This window comes from Zingiber officinale, chromosome 4B (assembly GCF_018446385.1).
Source record: "Zingiber officinale cultivar Zhangliang chromosome 4B, Zo_v1.1, whole genome shotgun sequence".
NCBI lineage: Eukaryota > Viridiplantae > Streptophyta > Magnoliopsida > Zingiberales > Zingiberaceae > Zingiber > Zingiber officinale.
In genome coordinates this window covers 25,947,636-25,966,308 of record NC_055993.1, presented here as the reverse complement: position 1 = coordinate 25,966,308, position 18,673 = coordinate 25,947,636, and the positions used below count along the sequence as shown (strand labels likewise).

Genomic DNA, 18,673 nt, shown 5'->3' with positions numbered 1-18,673 from the left:
CTTATTAAACATGCATCATATACATAAGAAATTAACTAATTAATCTATTTGTGATTTAGTCATGGCCCCACTATGATCTTCTCAAGCCAATGAGAAGATCGAATGGTCAACCTAGGGTCAACAGCTTCTCCAAGCTCCTCCCTTTGACCACCTTGTGTTGCTCGTGCCCGCCTCGGAACTCCGTCTCGTGTGGACCCTCCACCGCTCCAATTTGTACATTACAATTTGAAACTCGAGTTACATTCGAGTCTAAATCTAATTTACAACCAGAATATATGAGAAAGGCATGACGCGCAGGTTGCGGAAAAATAAAAACATACAACACGCGCAAACACATAACGGCACGCAGGCCGTATTATGAATTACGACACAATCCAATCATATTGGGTTTTTGGGTCATGACTATCACAAAATTAATATATAATTCAAAATTATATATTTTCATAATTTTAAAATTAATTTTTTACAATTTTTACGAGTAAAATTTCTCGGAGGTCCCGTTTAGCGGTTTCAGGCGCAATCGCAGAACGGATCCCCTTGCGGGGCCAGGGGCAGCGCCCCTACCCGCGATCTAACCATCGCGAGGGTTCCTTTGCGATCCAACAGCGCCTAAACTCGCTGTCCCAAAACGATTTGGGTCGAGACATTGCCGTTTCGGAAAAATCTTCCCGACAGGTTCGTTTTTAGCGATTTCGGGTGCAATCGCGGAGCAAATCCCCTTGCGGGGTTAGGGGCAGTACCCCTACCCACGATCTAACCATTGTGAGTTGCTCCTTTTCGATCTAATGGCACCCAAGCCCACTGTCCCAAACGGATTTGGGGCAAAACGAAGCCGTTTAAGGAAAAACTTCCCGGTAGCCGAAGCCTACAAGTGCCGAGATACTTGTGCTTCGCTTCTACGGGAAAATTACCCATAAAAACATAAAAAACTAAATTTTACAGAAAATCACAGAAGGTTTAGTTTTCATAAAATCAAAAAAATTAAACTCGTACAAGCCTTGCACGTGGCTCTGATACCACTGTTGGGTTTTTCGGGCCGTGAAAACCGCTTTTCGCGTTGCGAAAACCCCGAATCACCCAAAGTCGTAGATGATTGCAAGGAAAAAAACCGAATGAAATACAAGTACGAGTTTCAAAACTTTAGATCTACTCCTAGATCTATGTGTTGAGAGCTTTTACCTTTGAAGCGTGCCCTCGCAATCCCGCTTGTCCTCGGTTCGCCGGATCTCGAAAGTGTCAAAGTAGACACTTCTCTATGTGTATCCACACAAGCAAGAGATGGAGAAGAAACCTTAGAGTGTGCTAGCACTCAAGCAAGGTCTCGGCAAGAAGGAGGAGAGGGAGAGAAGAATTGTGAGCAAGAGGAAGAAGATGAAATCAATTAGCCTTGAATGAAAATAAAACATTCATCCACACTAAAAGTGGCCGGCCACATTAAGCCTTGTAACCCCCATGGAATATCAAGAGTCACAACTCTTGGTAACTCCCATGAGGTGGCATTTGGTCAAGTCAAACTTGACCAAATGAAGAGGCCTTGATGATGTGGCATTGGTCAAGTCAAAGTCAAGTCAAAAACTTGACTCTTCATCTTCCTACTTAAGTCAAGTCAAACTTGACCACTTCTATCCCTTGGTTGATCTAATCTAACCATTGGTTCAAGCCAATTTTAATTTAATGAATCTCTATTCATTGAATTAAATTAATTAAATGAGTCTAAGTCCAAATTAGACTCACTTAACACATGAACCAACTTGAGTCCAACTCAATTAACCTACTTTAGATTACTCTTAATCCAATTTGGTTCATCATATGAACCTAATCATTTAGGTTCATCAAATGAACCTAGTCTCCATCTAATTGCCCTTAGTGTGTGACCCTATAGGTTCTTGTAACGTTGGCAATGCCGCTAAACCCATTTAGGAGCATAAGTAATGAGCGGTATCTAGCAACACATCATTACTACCCAAGTTACAAGAATGTTGAGATCCAACATCACCTTGTGACTACTAATTGTGACTCCTCACAATATATGACAAGTGTCCTTCTATCCTAGACATCTAGATTGATCAATATGAGGCATAGACCGTGTCATCCTCGAATCAATCTAAATCTTGAACTCCAAGTAGACTCACTCAATCAAATGAGCTCAATATCCTATATTGACTCATTTGGGCATGGCCATGCACTTCGTGGTCTCACTCTATCAAGAATATCGATGTCGCTCCCGTCATATAGGAGGGATAGATCTCATCTACATCACTCACATCCCTCTGCATAATTTGTTACATACCCAGTAATCTCCTTTATAGTCCACCCAGTTACGGGTGACGTTTGATGAAACCAAAGTACATAACTCCTTATGTAGGGATCCATGGTGACTTCAGGTCTAAGGACTAGTAGTCATACTAATAGCCACATGAGAAAGTATATGACACTCATATAACGATCCATGATACTTTCTCATGGCGGGTCATTCAGTATACATTCTTCAATGCATACCCATGTGTCAACTTGATATCTCTATATCCATGACTTGTGAGATCAAGTCATCGAGTTGACCTACATGCTAGTCTTATTGTATTAACATTGTCCCTGAATGTTAATACTCGACTAGGAATGATTAAGAGTAGTGTTCCCTATATCATCTCACTATCGGTTCAACTAACCGACTGATATAGGTGAGAACCGTCTACTCAAGGACGTTATTATACTTAGTTTATTTGGCACCAATACAAGTAAGTATAATAACCAAAATCCAAATGCCTTTATTTATATAGAATATGATACAATAAGTCCAAAATACAATCATCAAATGATTGGCTCTAGGGCTCTAGCTAACATTATTGATTTTCTCAAATTGCTTTGATAGCGAATCAAGCTTTGCAGTTATTAAGTCAAGGGTGTCCACATTGTATTTTGTCGGTATTTTAATTGCTCCCGCACTTCTGTCTGAGACCTATTGATGATGTTCTGAGTCACACTCTCAATAATATCTTTCACCTCATCAAGACCCTTCTTCATTAATGTGCCGCTAGAGGCAGAATCTAAGGAAACCTTTGTTTAATAATTAATACCATTGTAGAAAGTGTGAATCACAAGCCACTTTTCCAATCCATGATGTGAGCAATCTCTCAGCATTCCCTTAAATCTATCTCAAGTTTCATAGAGATATTTAGAGTTTGTTTGCTTGAAGCTTGCAATGAGATTATGGAGGTATGAAACCACACGCACGTACCACCCCCCCTCCAGAGACGAATTAAGGATTGGTTGTGCCAATTGGCATGGTCATGACTCCCCACTCGAGGTCATTCACACCCTGGCTATGCCAAAAGACATAGTCGTGACACGACCCGTGCTTGGGGCTGTGCCTGGTATCATACCTTGCCCTATAAAAGGAGATTTTTTTTCTCCCTTTTGACCAATATTTGGTTTGGGGCTTCACCCCTATTCCTTGGGGGAGGGTTCTCCCCCTTGGGGAACCCTAGAGCTTCCATCTCCGTCGATTTACATCATCCATCCACTTTTGGAGCAAAGGAACACTTCCAAAAACATCAGACTTTAAGTATTCTCTTCTCTCTATTTCCATTTATTAAGTTGTAGTTTGCTATTTTCTTCGTCCTTTGGTTATATTCCCTTGTAATGGAGTAGATTCTCCAATTCTTAGGATGCAAGAAGTATTTATGATGCGATGTTGATGTATAAATTATGTATATATCATTTCTTTATTCAATGAAGTGTTTATTACTTGTTTTTGTGTATTGTGCTTTGTATGTGTTTGATGAAATATGTGTGAGGTCAATTCATGTAGATGTTAAGTTTTGTTCACTGTGTAGAGGAGATACTTTAGTTTGTTTAACTGGGGACTATGTGACAGAGGGTATCCCTTACTTTCTAAGGTATCACCCTTGAAACGGGAGGTAATTCCTTACAAGGAAAGCTAATTAGAGTTTAGAAGGTTTCTCCCAAATTAATATTAGAAAGTGACTTGTATAATCTAACGATTATATGACTGGGGGGCTTGTGACAGAGGATATTCATTTAACCAGACTTTCTAGGTTATTTCTTCTACTTAATGTCATTAATTTACCTTTAGGAAGTAAATCAGATAACTCTAGCGATTGTATGATCGAAGACCTTAGGATAACCCTTTAACTGAACTTTTTATAGTTGCTTATTTACTTAATGGCATAGCACTTGGGCAAACTTTTCGGTGCAATCTTCATGGGGTTGAGTCAAACTTTAAATAGAAATCCTACAAAGTGTAGGTATGGAGATAAGGAGATGAATAATGCATAGTGACATTAACTAGTATTATAGTAAAACTAAACTCCTAGAATCATTCATCCACCATCCAACTCCTTCTCTCTCTTACTCTCTTAATTCTCTCTCTTTCCTTCTCTCTCTTCTCTCAATCTCCATCTTTCAAGGACTCGTGAACCAACTTTCGATTATCTAGAAAATTTACTATGCTAAATTAACTAGTGTTTAATCAATAATCCTTGTGAGATCTATATTTACTGGCGATGTAACTGTATATTTACGATAGCGTAATAATGTTGCAGAATTCTTCAAATCGACATGGCTAATATTGAGCTCAGACCTGTACCTTGTTGTTTATGAATTTTTTATCTCAGCTTGCCTTCTCAAGCAATGGAATCACTGTTGGTCCCTTTGGAGGCCGGCAAGAGGGGAGGGGTGAATTGCCCTACAAAATAAAACTTGAACCTTTCTAAGATTTCAACTATATAATGAACACTTGTAATAAATAAATAAAAGAAACTAAGTAAAGAAAAGCAGACACAAGAGTTTTACTTGGTTTGCAATCAGAGGATTGCTAATCCAAGGAATGTAAGCACACTATCTGATTCTCCTCTGGGCGGAGTAGCCTCTTTACAACGTTGACAGCACAAATGAAAAGAACAGAATTGAAAGCACAAAAGGAATTGATTACAAGTTAGTTGTTTTGAATGTATGGATCAGTACTTTATTTATAGTACTGGTCCGGGCGCCTGGAAGGGGTTCCGGGCGCCCTCGGGGGGATAAATTTTATCCCCCAACGGTCAGCTCGCGATCAGCTTCGATCTGGTCAAATATGAACCCCCGGGCGCCCGGAGGTCCGGGCGCCCGGAATTGATCCGGGCGCCCGGACCTGTCAAGTCAACAAAGTTGACTCTAGTCCAAGCTCTCTGCTCCGGTTCAGCTCGTCTCAGTTCGGCTCGTCTTGGTCCGGGTCTGTTCGCTCCGGCTCCGCTAGTTTGGGTGATCTCGGCCTTCCGGAATAGGGCTCACCCGAACTCATGTTTCGGCCTTCTCCTCGAGCAGCCTTCCTTCCCGATTTCTCGTCCCTCGAGCGCCGCGCACGCTCTTCTCCTCCACCGGTGTACTCTTCCGCGGACACCTCGTCCCTCGGACGCACCGAGCCCGTCGGCTCTCTCCCCGTGCCGTCCTTCTCGCTAGCCGCGTCTTCCGCTCGACTTCCTGTGTTCCTAAGCTCCTGCACGCTTAGACACAAGGGTTAAACAAACGCAGGACATAACTTAACTTGTTTGATTACATCAAAACACCTTGGGATTCCAACAATCACATGTTAATAGTATTGATTCCTAAGTAGCAACTTGCTCCACATATCACAGACCAGTGACCTATCTTCATGTTGCACGATTGTGTATAAGATTATCCCCAAGATCCTGACAACCCGAATGAAGCCAATAATGAACCAAACCTATTGCATGTTGGGTGATAATTAGTTTACTAAAACATATCAATTTGCAATTATAAGAGGGAACTCAAGGCTGCTCGACCATAATCATCCAACACTCTTCGAGCCCACCTCTAGTACACCACTGAAAACTCTCTAAAAGGCAGCATGCTCTTCATATTCACTACAAGAAAATGCTCATAGATATTGGTGGAACAACAACAGTTTTAAGTAATTTTCAATATTTTTAAATATTTTAAATTGATTTTTTCAAAAAATGGTATCTATGAGTGTATATTTACCGATGTCTATGAGCCCTTTTTTTTCAATAATAGATATCAATTTTAATAGCGCTTTTTAAAATTCGACGTCTATAAGAGCATTTATATCAGATACCCTATTTAAAAATTTTACCTTAAATTTTAGATAGGGTAGCTAAAAAATCTTTGCATCAGCTACCCTATCCATTCCCTAAATTATACATTTATGAACAGTACTTCTCTAAATTTAGGGAATAGATTCCATTCCCTAAACATTATAAAGGAGAGAGAAGAAATAGGGAAGCTGATATATGATGTTTTGAAAAGTGAATATTCAAATTTAATAAAGTAATTTTTTTACCCTAAATTATGCATTTTGGATAGGGAAGTTGGTGTGGATGCTCTAAGCACCCTATCTACGAACTGTATAGTAAAAAAGGCGGTTAAAAGTGATGTTAATTAACAAAAGTCATTTAATTTTTTCCCCAAATTTCTCAACACCCTAACTCCCATCCTCCTATTTCTTTGGCGATGATGAGTGCTCCCCCTCCCTCTTTGGCGAAGACGACAATCAGCTGATCTGCTCCAACTGCCTCCGGCTCGCGAAGCTTTGTCAAGGCATAACCTACTCTCTCTCCCCTCTCATTTCCCCTCCCGTCACCGGTTTGATCTGTGACGCGATGAGGTGTGACGGCCGCTAGCCATGTCAGCGAGGCTGGACGCAACCTCGGGCATCGCCTCATGCTGGCGGCAAGGCTGGTCATGATCAAAAGAGAGCGAGAGAGTAGTATCAGATGCAAGTGGGTCTTCAATCTTCTACAAGGGTTTTCGGATAGAAGAATAGTAGTTAGTATAAGGAAGAGGTGGGTGTGGCTTGGGACTCGGGAAGGATGGTTTCCACCTCAAGGTTTTGATTTCCTTTTGATGATTAGGGAGCTAGGGAGGAGATGCTGTCTGGAGGTACTATGCGGAGATTGTTTAAGGACTCGTTGAAGGTTCTTGAAGTCGACATCCAGCATGCAAGCACTTTGTATATTGTTGTTGTTTTCCCCCAAATCTAGTTTTGCTACAGGTTAACTGGCGCGTTTGAGTTTTTATGTATCAAAGTAGTATTTTGAGTCTTTTATCCATTTCTGATATTTTCCCTAAAGTTTGTAAGTGGAATTTCTTTCTTATAGCATGTTTTTTAAGTGATTATACCCAATTAAAAGAGTGAGGATTGTAGATGGATCTTCTTTCTGATGATTTTTTAATGTGAATATCGAAAAAAAAATATTTTTTTCTCTGTATTCTAAGTTCATAATGTTGAAACAAGGAAAACTGAGCTGAAGTTGTTCTTGTATATTAGAATGGTGAGATTGCTTTTGGGACTCTCTAGGAGTAGACATTTTTCAAGATAAAAATTTTGTTTTCAATATTATCTATGGATAGAAAACTTGAATTTCTCATAAATATTATCAATAGCTCATCAAACTTATTTCCTCTCCATGTCGATTAATGTTCAATTTCCTTTATGCTACTCTATCTCTATTATAATGCTTAATCCTTTTATATTTGCCAATTTTTTCTTGCGTGGGGACATAAAATGTCTACAAAGAAAAATAAACTGTATTACTTATTCATACTGCATATGTCTTCTAATGTTTCTTTCGATTTGCAGGGCTTCAGGCTTTCCCATACAGTATGATGGTGCATGCCTTCAAATGTGTATGTCCTATAGTCTAGGCGCACACTTATTTCTTTTACTAGTCACTTGGACAGATTGCAATCTGGCCGAGGTGCTTGGACTCTTACGAATTATGATATATAAGGTCTCTAATTCTGCTGCATTATTTCACAAAATTTCAAAACGATTTCATCTTCCAAATTAATTAGTTGCCTCACCATTTTACCTGTGTTGTTCATATAAGGACTCACATTATACAAATGCATGTTGATGGCTCCACAACCATATCAACCTGTGAAAAAAAAAGCTACTATTAGAGAGTTTTATGGTGAATGCCTCTCTGTATCTTGCAGAAGTTTGAGTGGCATTGTTCTATTCTACATGAATTCTTAGTTTTTTTTTAAAAAAATGATATTTATTTGCAGCTGTGATATTCCCTTCTTTGCTTCAATTATAAAATGGTTGAACAAGGTTCATGTTTGAACAAGATTTTTCTTATCACTGGCATATAGACTTGGTGACAAAATTTTACATATTTCTGATATTTATGTGCAGGGCATTGTGAAACTAATTATTCAGAGATATACTAGAGAAGCTGGTGTCCATAATCTTGAAAGGAACTTAGCTGCTCTGGCTATTAATTCAGTACCTGTTAGAATTGTGCATTGGATGGTGTGTGTGAGATTTATTATAATGCATATATGTATGTGTATAATACTTGGGTATTCATTAGTATTAAAAATGTCATGAATATATTTCAAGACCAGGAATGTGGAGTCAAAGAGAATATCAAATGTAAACAAATTAAAGAAAAATAGTAGTCATATTATTTTTCATGTGTGTTTAGGCATGCCAGTAATAAGCCTGCAACGATAAAATTAGTTTGGTGTTTATCACGTGAACGGTGTTTATCATGTGAACATTATCACTTAATTATACCATGTCTTTGTACTAATTAATTAATACTAATTAGTATGTTTGTTTTTTATATGATCAATTTCAATTTGAGTTCTATTGATAAATTTATCTTTCACCATTAGTGGAGCTAGCAATGGTAATAGTGACTTGAGTATTTAATTTCTCTACTTTCTTTGTTTTAGTCTTGAAAATTTCCTTACTTTTCATGTCATAATTCAGTCAACTATTACCTTTTGAATATGTAGAATTATCATCTATGAATATGGAAGAATGTTATGGAGCACTAAAGTCAGTTGGTACATTCAAAATATCTCTTTGCAAAGTAATTAGTATTTGATTTTACTAATATATTATTTATGTGTTTTTACAATTTATAAATCTCAAGTACTATACCATAGAAATTGATGAAGTGCGGTTCGAGTGGGCTGAATGCATACTAGATTACATTTGAGTAGGAAATATATTCGATTTTTGAAAGATTTGGAGGATGAATGTATTTTCATTGAATGTAATCTATGGATATTGACTTGATGTGTATCTCTATAATATCTATTAGCTTTTTATGTTGCAAGAAGAATATTTATATGTTGGTTACATTAGTGGATATTGACTTGGTGTGTTTAAATACATCGGTACATTTTTGTTTGTGATTTTCTCGATGAATTTATAATATTAAATTAATTTTGTACTATTGGGAATCAGATCAATTTCATACTCTTGCTCGATTACAATTTACAAATAACAAGAAAAAAAAGTATTATTATAGCAGTTTTAGCTTAAATGACATCGATTTTGAAACGTTGTCATTAAGTGATATTACATCGGTCGAAGACCATTGTCAAAACTGATGTTATTAATAGATATTACATCGGTTTTATACCGTTGCTGAAAATGGTGTCGTTAAGTGATACTATATCGGTTACAAACCAATGTCTAAAATGTTAGATCTTTTACCATGCCTTCATAGATATCGGTCGATTTTGTTATAGATACCGATGGAAATTCACTGTCTATTAGTATTTTTCTTGTAGTGGTTTTTCTAGCAATCCAGTATATTTAAATTTATTTATTGTAACGCTCATTTGTTGGTTAATTATTGCACATTGACTTTACAATTCTATGTTCTTATTATACTAGAAATTTTGAAGCTTTGTTATCGTTGTACAAATTAGATTTGTAAAGGTTTCTCCCTGAGTAGAGACTTAAGGTTTTTCAAACCATACTAATGTAGGATCAAAAGCGCTCCTCCTAGAAGAGGTGAATAGCACTCGTAGTTTCTTCATGATTTCGGAAAACACTCACATAAAGAGTAAGTATAGAGGAATGAAGAAAGAGACGAAAAGTAAACAACATGCTAACACAACCAAGATTTACTTGGTTCGAAGCTTGTGACGACTCTTATTCCAAGCCCTACACTCGTTAAGAGCTTTCGATGGACAATCTACTAGTAGTTCAAAAAAAGTTACAAGAATTGTGTATAAGAATTACAATGGTTTAGAAATAGTAAATAAAATTATACCGATAACTTTTAAAGATATGAAGTTGCGAGCCTATGGTAATCAAAGCAGCATTTGGGCGTCGTAGAAGCGTTTTTTTAACAATATGTAGGAGAGAAATTTCTTTGAATTGATGTTTTTTTGAGCTACTAGTTGAATCCTCTTTTTATAGCCCCATCAGGGCACCTGGATCCCCTCCTGGGTGCCTGGACTGTGGTAACATGGCAAACTCTCGTCGAAACTTCATCTTGGAAGTTTATCCACGTCCGGGCACCGACCCCCCTCTGGGGCACTTGGACCGCTGACATGGGTCGGCCAGTCTTGCGCTCCAACTCAGCTTCTGGATAAACTTTACTGGTCTGGGTGCCTGAACATGCTCCTGATAGATCGATTGCGAGCGATTGAGGGGGGTGAATATCGCTTCTTTTAAAACTTTTCTTTTACTTTATAAATCAGAATCGTGCAGTGGAAAATAAGAAAAAAGACAAGTTTTTTTACTTCGTTCGGAGCCTAGCTCGACTCCTACTCGAAGGCCCGCGATCCTTGATCGCACCGATGAGCAATCCACTATAACCCTTCCTTCCGAGATCCTCGGAAAGAAGCAGATCGTACAAATGAGCAAAATAATAACACCCTACTATCTTGCTTAAATTAATTGCAATGCAAGCTATAAAAATTATACCGACAAGATGTAGAAATGGACGCTCAGTCGGTACTTCCGAAGTAGCTTGAAGAGTTGTAGTGAATCTTGCAGTACGAGCAGCTTGTGTGGAGAAGAGCCTTTTGATAATCAGTAGTGTTCTATTAAGCCTCAGATCTCGAGCTCCTTTTTATAAGTGTCATTGTTGTTCGGTCGACCGATCCCTCTATTCGGTCGACCGAATCCGCTCCCTTCCTTCCTGGCTGGAATCTGACGCTGGCTCGATCTTCTGCATTTACTGTTCTTTAAGGGTTCGATCGACCGAACCTCTTTTTCGGTCGACCGAACAGCTTCCTTCCCTGTTCGTCGAAATCTGCTGAGATCTTCATTTAATGCTCCATTAATAGTACTGATTGGATCGGTCGACCGATCAAGCTTCGATCGGACTGTGCTTTGCTTTGGTCTGAACTGATCTCTGGTTTGAGTCAAGCTGGTTTGGTCGACCGATCCTCCTGTTCGGTCGATTGATCAGGCCGAATCTATAAAATAGAGTTAAACAATATTCCACCAAAACAAAGGTTAGCACAGTAATATAATGCATGAGTAATATAGACAGTAGAACTGTCTTGATCTCAACTTAGAAACCTTCCCGGATTCTTCAGTTGTATTAGCGACCTAAGGTTGTTCCCTTTAGGAACCCGACTTCACTGTCGCTCCTCCAGTTGCATACCTCAACTTACCTGCCAAACATTGGTCCTCCAGACCTGTTTGGACTTTTGCTAGCTCAGTGTCTGATTGCCCGATCCACTAAGACTTTTCCTACAATACTACATTAACCAACAGCAATAATAGTAATACAGAATACAATGTTAAACCTAAACCTAGATTTACCGAGATCCGCTGGTCCGGTCGACCGCGCGCGGTCGACCGGAAACCATCCGTACAACCTTGCTTGAAGTTCACTCCTCCAAGACTTCTCGTTACCTAAGGTTACCACCCCTTAGGATTTACTTCATCTGGCTTCACTTACCAGAACCTAAGGTTACCACCCCTTAAGATTTTCTCCACTTGGCTTCACTCACCAAGACTCAGTATTCGGCTACCCAGGGATTAAGTCCTCCAGACCTATCCACCTGGCTTCCACGATATACCGAGATTTCCCTTACCTAGCCTACAACTAGGACTCGGTATTCGACTACCTAAGGATCAGGTCCTCCAGACCTATCCACCTGGCTTCCACGATCTACCGAGATTTCTCCCCTTGCCTAGCCTACAACTAGGACTTCCCTTGATCAAGCTCCATACTTAAATATACTTAAACATATTTGTCTGACATTAAAACCTTGGAGGTCGATTGCACCAACAATCTCCCCCTTTTTGATGTTTGACAAATATATTTAAGTTAGGTCAATTCAAAATATTTAGATTTTTAACTTAAACTCTTTTTCTCCCCCTTTTGTCATACAACAAAAAGACCCTTCATAAATAGCGTTAATTGCCAAGGATCCCTAAGTTTTACACCAACAATGATGGAATACTTGTAAACATTTTCAAGATATTCTTAAGGTATTCCCTCACCCTTTTGAAAGATAATAATAAGATGCATATTTGGGTTTTCAAAAATGATTCATAGATATTTTGAAAAAGCATTAATCCATGATATGAGTAAATTTCAGATATTTTTAAAGAATGCACTAAGTAATGTCTTTCAGGAATATATTCAAAAAATATTTGAAAATAGTTTTTTCAAGCTTTCAAAGATTATTTCAAAGTTGGGTTCAAAATATTTTCAAGTAATTTTCAAGGAATTCTCTAAAAAAAATTTATTTTCAAGGAACTATTTTTTAAACTATGATTTTTCAAAAAGTTTTCAAAAACTATGAGTTTGAAGAATACGATTTTGAGTTAAACTTTTATAAGCAATTTTTTCAAAAATATTTTCAACTTATTTTTTTTAAAAAAAAAATGTTCAAGACTTAAGATGTTTTTAAAAAATAAGAATATGATTTTGAAAAGATAATGCTTGAGTTATGTTTAAAAGATAGTATTTTGAGTTTTGTAAGTAATTTTTCAAAAATATTTTTAAGTTAATATCAAAACCAGAATTCTTTAAATAAGTTTGTAAAAATAATTTTCAAAAAGTATTTGATTAAGATATTTTAAAGATAATTTCAAAAAGATTTGTAAAGAAGTATTATCAAGTATTTTTCAAAGAGTGTTTTGAAACATTTTTCAAAATATGTTTTCAAAAGCATAATTTTGAATAATATAATAAAAAATATGTCCTTCAATCAAGTGTCTCCCCCTTAACCCGACACTATTTTTAGATATCCTTGTTACCCACAAGGAAGAATTTTCTATGTGTGTCTAAGGGTCACGATTGACTTAAGGTTCTAAAGACTTAGCCAATAATTAATATATATAATACACCCAATAAATCATCAATCAAGATTTGAAAAATATTTCATTAGAAAATAGAATTATAAGTTTTCAAAAACATATTTTTTTTTAAAAAAAATAAATTTAAATTTTCTTAGCATCTCGCCCATTCCAAATTTTCAAGTATGGTAATCCTATAGTTGCGTGAGATGACTTTATTGATTGTGAGTTTAGTTGTAATTAATTAAAATTTAGTTATAGTTGAACTTTGATTAAATTAATTTTAGGTTAAAATGGATTAGTAATTAAGTTGATGGTAACGTTTAGTTTGGGAATTGTAAAGTTATTTGTTAAAGATAATTAGCTAAGTAATAAAGGATTACTTAAGTTGACTTGGTTAAGAATTTGTTTTTTTTTTATTTTTTTTAAAATATTTTGGTTATAGGTTGATTTGTTTGATTATTGATTAATTTAAACTTAATTTAAAAGTTAGTTTCAATTTAGTTTAATTTAGTATGATTATTTATATTTAATTAATTAAGGATTAAAAAGTTGATTTATAATTAATTATACTTATTTCAAATAAGGTTGATTATAAGTGTCATAATTAATAGTTATAGATTAATTGACTATGAATTTAATTAGTTTCTTAGGAATTAATTAGGGAAAAAATTTAGAATTAGTTTTGAAAATTTAATTTTGTTTAATGTTAAATTACTTTATTTGATGATTAAAGTTAAGATTTCAAGTTGAAATTCATTAAGAATTAATTAAGTGTATTAAGTTAAAGTTATTAATTAACAATTAATGAAAGATTAAATATGTCTATTAAGGGAAATATTTATTGATTAATTAATTTAGTTTTAATTTAAAGTGGTTTTGGTTTGCCTTTTTAAAATACAATTGAGGTAATTCAAGTTTAAGTTTAGTTTAAATTAAGTTTATTTTAATTTTATTTTTTGTTATTAATTTAATTTGAGTTTTAATGATGTTTGAATTAAATTTTCATTAATTGAAAGTAGTAATTAATTTTGGATTTTAACTAATTTTAGGTGTTTTTAATTTTACATTTAAATTTTATTAGGTTATTATAATTAGGTTTAATAATTTTAAAATAATCTTAATTAAGTTTTAAAATGATTCTAAAGATTATGTTTTAAAATGATTAAGTTTAAAAAAAAAAGGTTTTAAAAAAATTTTAATTAAGTTTTAAAAATATTTTAATTAAGTTTTAAAAGTTTTTATTTAAGTTTTAAAATAATTTTTAATTAAGTTTAAAAATAATTTTTAATAAAGTTTTAAAATGATTTTTAATAAGTTTTAAAATAATTTTTAATTAAGTTTTAAAATAATTTATAATTAAGTTTTAAAATAATTTTTAATAAAGTTTTAAAATAATTTATAATTAAGTTTTAAAATAATTTTTAATTAAGTTTTAAAATGAGTTTTAATAAGTTTTAAAATAATTTTTAATTAAGTTTTAAAATAATTTTTAATTAAGTTTTTAAAATGATTTTTAATAAGTTTTAAAATGATTTTTAATAAGTTTTAAAATAATTTTTTTATTAAGTTTTAAAATAATTTTTAATTAAGTTTTAAAATAATTTTTAATGAGTTTTAAAATAATTTTTAATTAAGTTTTTAAAATAATTTTTAATAAGTTTTAAAAGGATTTTTAATAAGTTTTAAAATAATTTTTTAATTAAGTTTTAAAATAATTTTTAATTAAGTTTTAAAATAATTTTTAATTAAGTTTTTAAAATAATTTTTAATAAGTTTTAAAATGATTTTTAATAAGTTTTAAAATAATTTTTTAATTAATTTTTAAAATAATTTTTAATTAAGTTTTAAAATAATTTTTAATTAAGTTTTTAAAATAATTTTTAATAAGTTTTAAAATGATTTTTAATAAGTTTTAAAATAATTGATTGTTTATTATTATTAATTTTTTTTAAGATTTAACTTAAAAAGGTTATTAAACCCATGTTACATTCACACTTAGTTTTGGGTTAATCAAGCAGGCGTCCTAAGGATAAGTTTTCAGTTCAGTGGCGAGACATATGACCTTCTTGTGTATCAACAGTGGATCACTTGCTGAAGACTTTCCAAACTGTTCCCGCTCAAAGAACTTAATACTAAATTTTGGTTTAACTAGCCCATATTTGACTGGGGTAGCTTCGGTCAGATCCACTAAGTCTAGTGCACCAGGTAGAATTCCATATTCAGCCTAGACATGCCTTCGACAAAGTTTCCTTGACGTACTATCATCCCAATCCATTCCGATGCTATGTTGTTAGGGTTTGGTAAACCTTTTTAACTAACCGTTCTAAATCAGTAACAAAAAAAAAAAATGCATGACATGATATATATCAGATAAATGTGTATGATCATAGCAAGTCAGACAATTCAAACAAGTCATATTATTATTATTGTTTTTATTTATTATTGTTTAGTATTGTTTATTATTACTTTGTTATAGTTGTTTTATTTTTATTGTTGTTATATTATTATTTATTATTGTTATTGTTATTATATTATTATTGTTATTATATTATTATTTATTATTATTGTTTTTATATTATTATTGTTATTATATTATTGTTGTTGTTGTTTTATTGTTATTATTATTATTATCAATATTGATTAGTTTCATAATTAAAGGGTACATGATTATAATTAAGTTTATGAAAGTTTTGTTTCAGATTTGGTTTTGATTTATAACTGAAATCTAGATTTTGTGAGTTGATAAAATTATTAATAATGTTTTCTAATTATCAATTTTATTTTTCAAAATATTATTTTGTTTTTCTAGTTTTCTAAAATTTGATTTTTTATTTAATTTATAGTTTTGTTTCTTATTTTTATTTTCTAAATTTTTAGTTAGGTTCTGTTTATTGTTAGTTAATTTTAGATAATTGTTATTTTGATTTAAATTCAAATTATCTTGAATAAATAAGTTTTGATTAACTAGATCTAGGTCTTGATTAAGGTTTGGATTGATTTGGTCAATTATAGTTATATTTGAATTAATTAAGTTTTTATTATTTATGTTAAGTAATATTAATGTAGGGTTTTCATGCATTTTTAATTTCATATTCAAACAAGAAGAATCTAAAGCATGCAAATTTTCATATAATTTAAATTTATTTACCATACTAGCTCCCCTTGAATCCTTGGGTCTTCTCTCCGGGCATTGAGATTTGTAGTGTTCCATCTTTTTGCACTTGAAACATTTGATATGGCCCTTCCTTTTCCGGACTCTAGGCATCGGTTCCTCCTTTGCCTCCGGTTGTGCAGATCGATTCATCAGGCATTTATTTTTGTAGTGTCCTTTTTCTCTGCAATTAAAACATGTTATGTGTTCTTTAAATTTTGAATTTACAATATTACCTTCTAAATCCTTATTAGGATTCTCCCCCTTGACCATTGCCACTTCGGATTCAGGCTCGAACATTTGGTTGGGCTCAAGTTCAGGTTTGGGCACTTATTTTGACTCGAGTTCGGATCCATCAGCCTCCTCAGCCACTAGTGCGATAAAGTTGATTTGGTCTTGTTCTTCTAGATCTGGCTCTGAGAATAGCTCTCCGGATTCGGACTCTGATTCGAACTCACTTTCTTCTTGATCTTCTAGCCTCGATGCAGTCTTGTGAAGCTTGATCAATTTGGTCCACATCTCGAATGCATTTTTGTAATCTTCTAAGTGACACAAAATTTTGTTAGGCAAAACACTAATTAATATATCTATTACCTTTGTGTTTGCTTGTGAGTTTCGAGAAGATTGTCTCAATGCGATCCAATTGTCAAAACTCTCACTTCCTATGAAAGACTCCATCATTCGCCTCCAGATATTGAAATAAACTTGATCGTATGGTGGAGGTTCATAGATACTTCTCCCTTCTTGATAGGATGTTGACATTCTTGCAAGAAAATAATAGAAAACAAATTTCCAAGACTTTTGTCTTGGGATTAGTAATGCTGGATTAAGAGTAAAAAGTATTACTAAAAGAAATTTAAAGAAAAGAAAAAAGTTTTAAAAGTTGCTCGAAAAACGGTTAAGTAATTTCAGAGTTACCAGGCTCTGATACCAATTGATAGATCGGATGCGAGCGATAGAGGGGGGGGGGGGGTGAATATCGCTTCTTTTAAAACTTTTCTTTTACTTTGTAAATCAGAATCGTGCAGCGGAAAATAAGAAAAAAGAAAATTTCTTTTACTTCGTTCGGAGCCTAGCTCGACTCCTACTCGAAGGCCCGCGATCCTTGATCGCACCGATGGGCAATTCACTATAACCCTTCCTTCCGAGATCCTCGGAAAGAAGCAGATCGTACAAATGAGCAAGATAGTAACACCCTACTATCTTGCTTAAATTAACTACAATGCAAGCTATAAAAATTATACCGACAAGATGTAGAAATGGGCGCTCGGTTGGTACTTCCGAAGTAGCTTGAAGAGTTGTAGTGAATCTTGCAGTACGAGCAGCTTGTGCGGAGAAGAGCCTTTTGATAATCAGTAGTGTTCTATTAAGCCTCAGATCTCGAGCTCCTTTTTATAAGTGCCACTGTCGTTCGGTTGACTAATCCCTTTGTTCGGTCGACCGAACCCGCTCCCTTCCTTCTTGGCTGGAGTTTGACGCTAGCTCGATCTTCTACATTTACTGTTCTTTAAGGGTTCGGTCGACTGAATCTCTTTTTCGATCGACCGAACAGCTTCCTTCCCTGTTCGTCGAAATCTGCTGAGATCTTAATTTAATGCTCCATTAATACTGATTGGATCGGTCGATCGATCCCTAGTTCGGTCGACCGATCAAGCTTCGATCGGACTGTACTTCGCTTTGGTCTAAACTGATCTCTGGTCTGCGTCAAGCTGGTTCGGTTGACCGATCCTCCTGTTCGGTAGACCGATCAGGAAGAATCTGCAAAACAGAGTTAAACAATATTCCTGCAAAATAAAGGTTAGCACAGTAATATAATGCATGAGTAATATAGACAGTAGAACTGTCTTGATCTCAACTTGGAAACCTTCCCGGTTTCTTCAGTTGGATCAGCGACCTAAGGTTGTTCCCTTTAGGAACCCAACCTCACTGTCGCTCCTCCAGTTGCATACCTCAATTTACCTGCCAAACATTAGTCCTCCAGACCTGTTTGGACTTTTTCTAGCTCAGTGTCTGATCGCCCGATCCACTAAGACTTTTCCTGCAATACTATATTAGCCAACAACAATAATAGTAATACATAATACAATGGTAAACCTAAACCTAGATTTACCGAGATCCACTGGTCCAGTCGACCGCGCGCGGTTGATCGGAAACCATCAGTACAACCTTGCTTGGAGTTCACTCCTCCAAGACTTCTCGTTACCTAAGGTTATCACCCCCTAGGATTTACTTCATCTGGCTTCACTTACCAGAACCTAAGGTTACCACCCTCTAGGATTTTCTCCACTTGGCTTCACTCACCAAGACTCAGTATTTGGTTACTCAGGGATTAAGTCCTCCAGACCTATCCACCTGACTTCCACGATATACCGAGATTTCCCTTACCTAGCCTACAACTAGGACTCAATATTCGGCTACCCAGGGATCAAGTCCTCCAGACCTATCCACCTGGCTTCCACGAT

The 18,673-nt window shown here is 34.9% G+C and overlaps 2 pseudogenes; both read left to right on the top strand.

Moving 5' to 3' along the window:
• Positions 1-3,109: 3,109 nt before the first annotated feature.
• On the top strand, positions 3,110-3,207 carry LOC121978952 (annotated as a pseudogene).
• Positions 3,208-6,923: 3,716 nt separating this feature from the next.
• Positions 6,924-8,081, top strand: LOC121977460 (annotated as a pseudogene).
• The last annotated feature ends 10,592 nt before the right edge of the window (positions 8,082-18,673 follow it).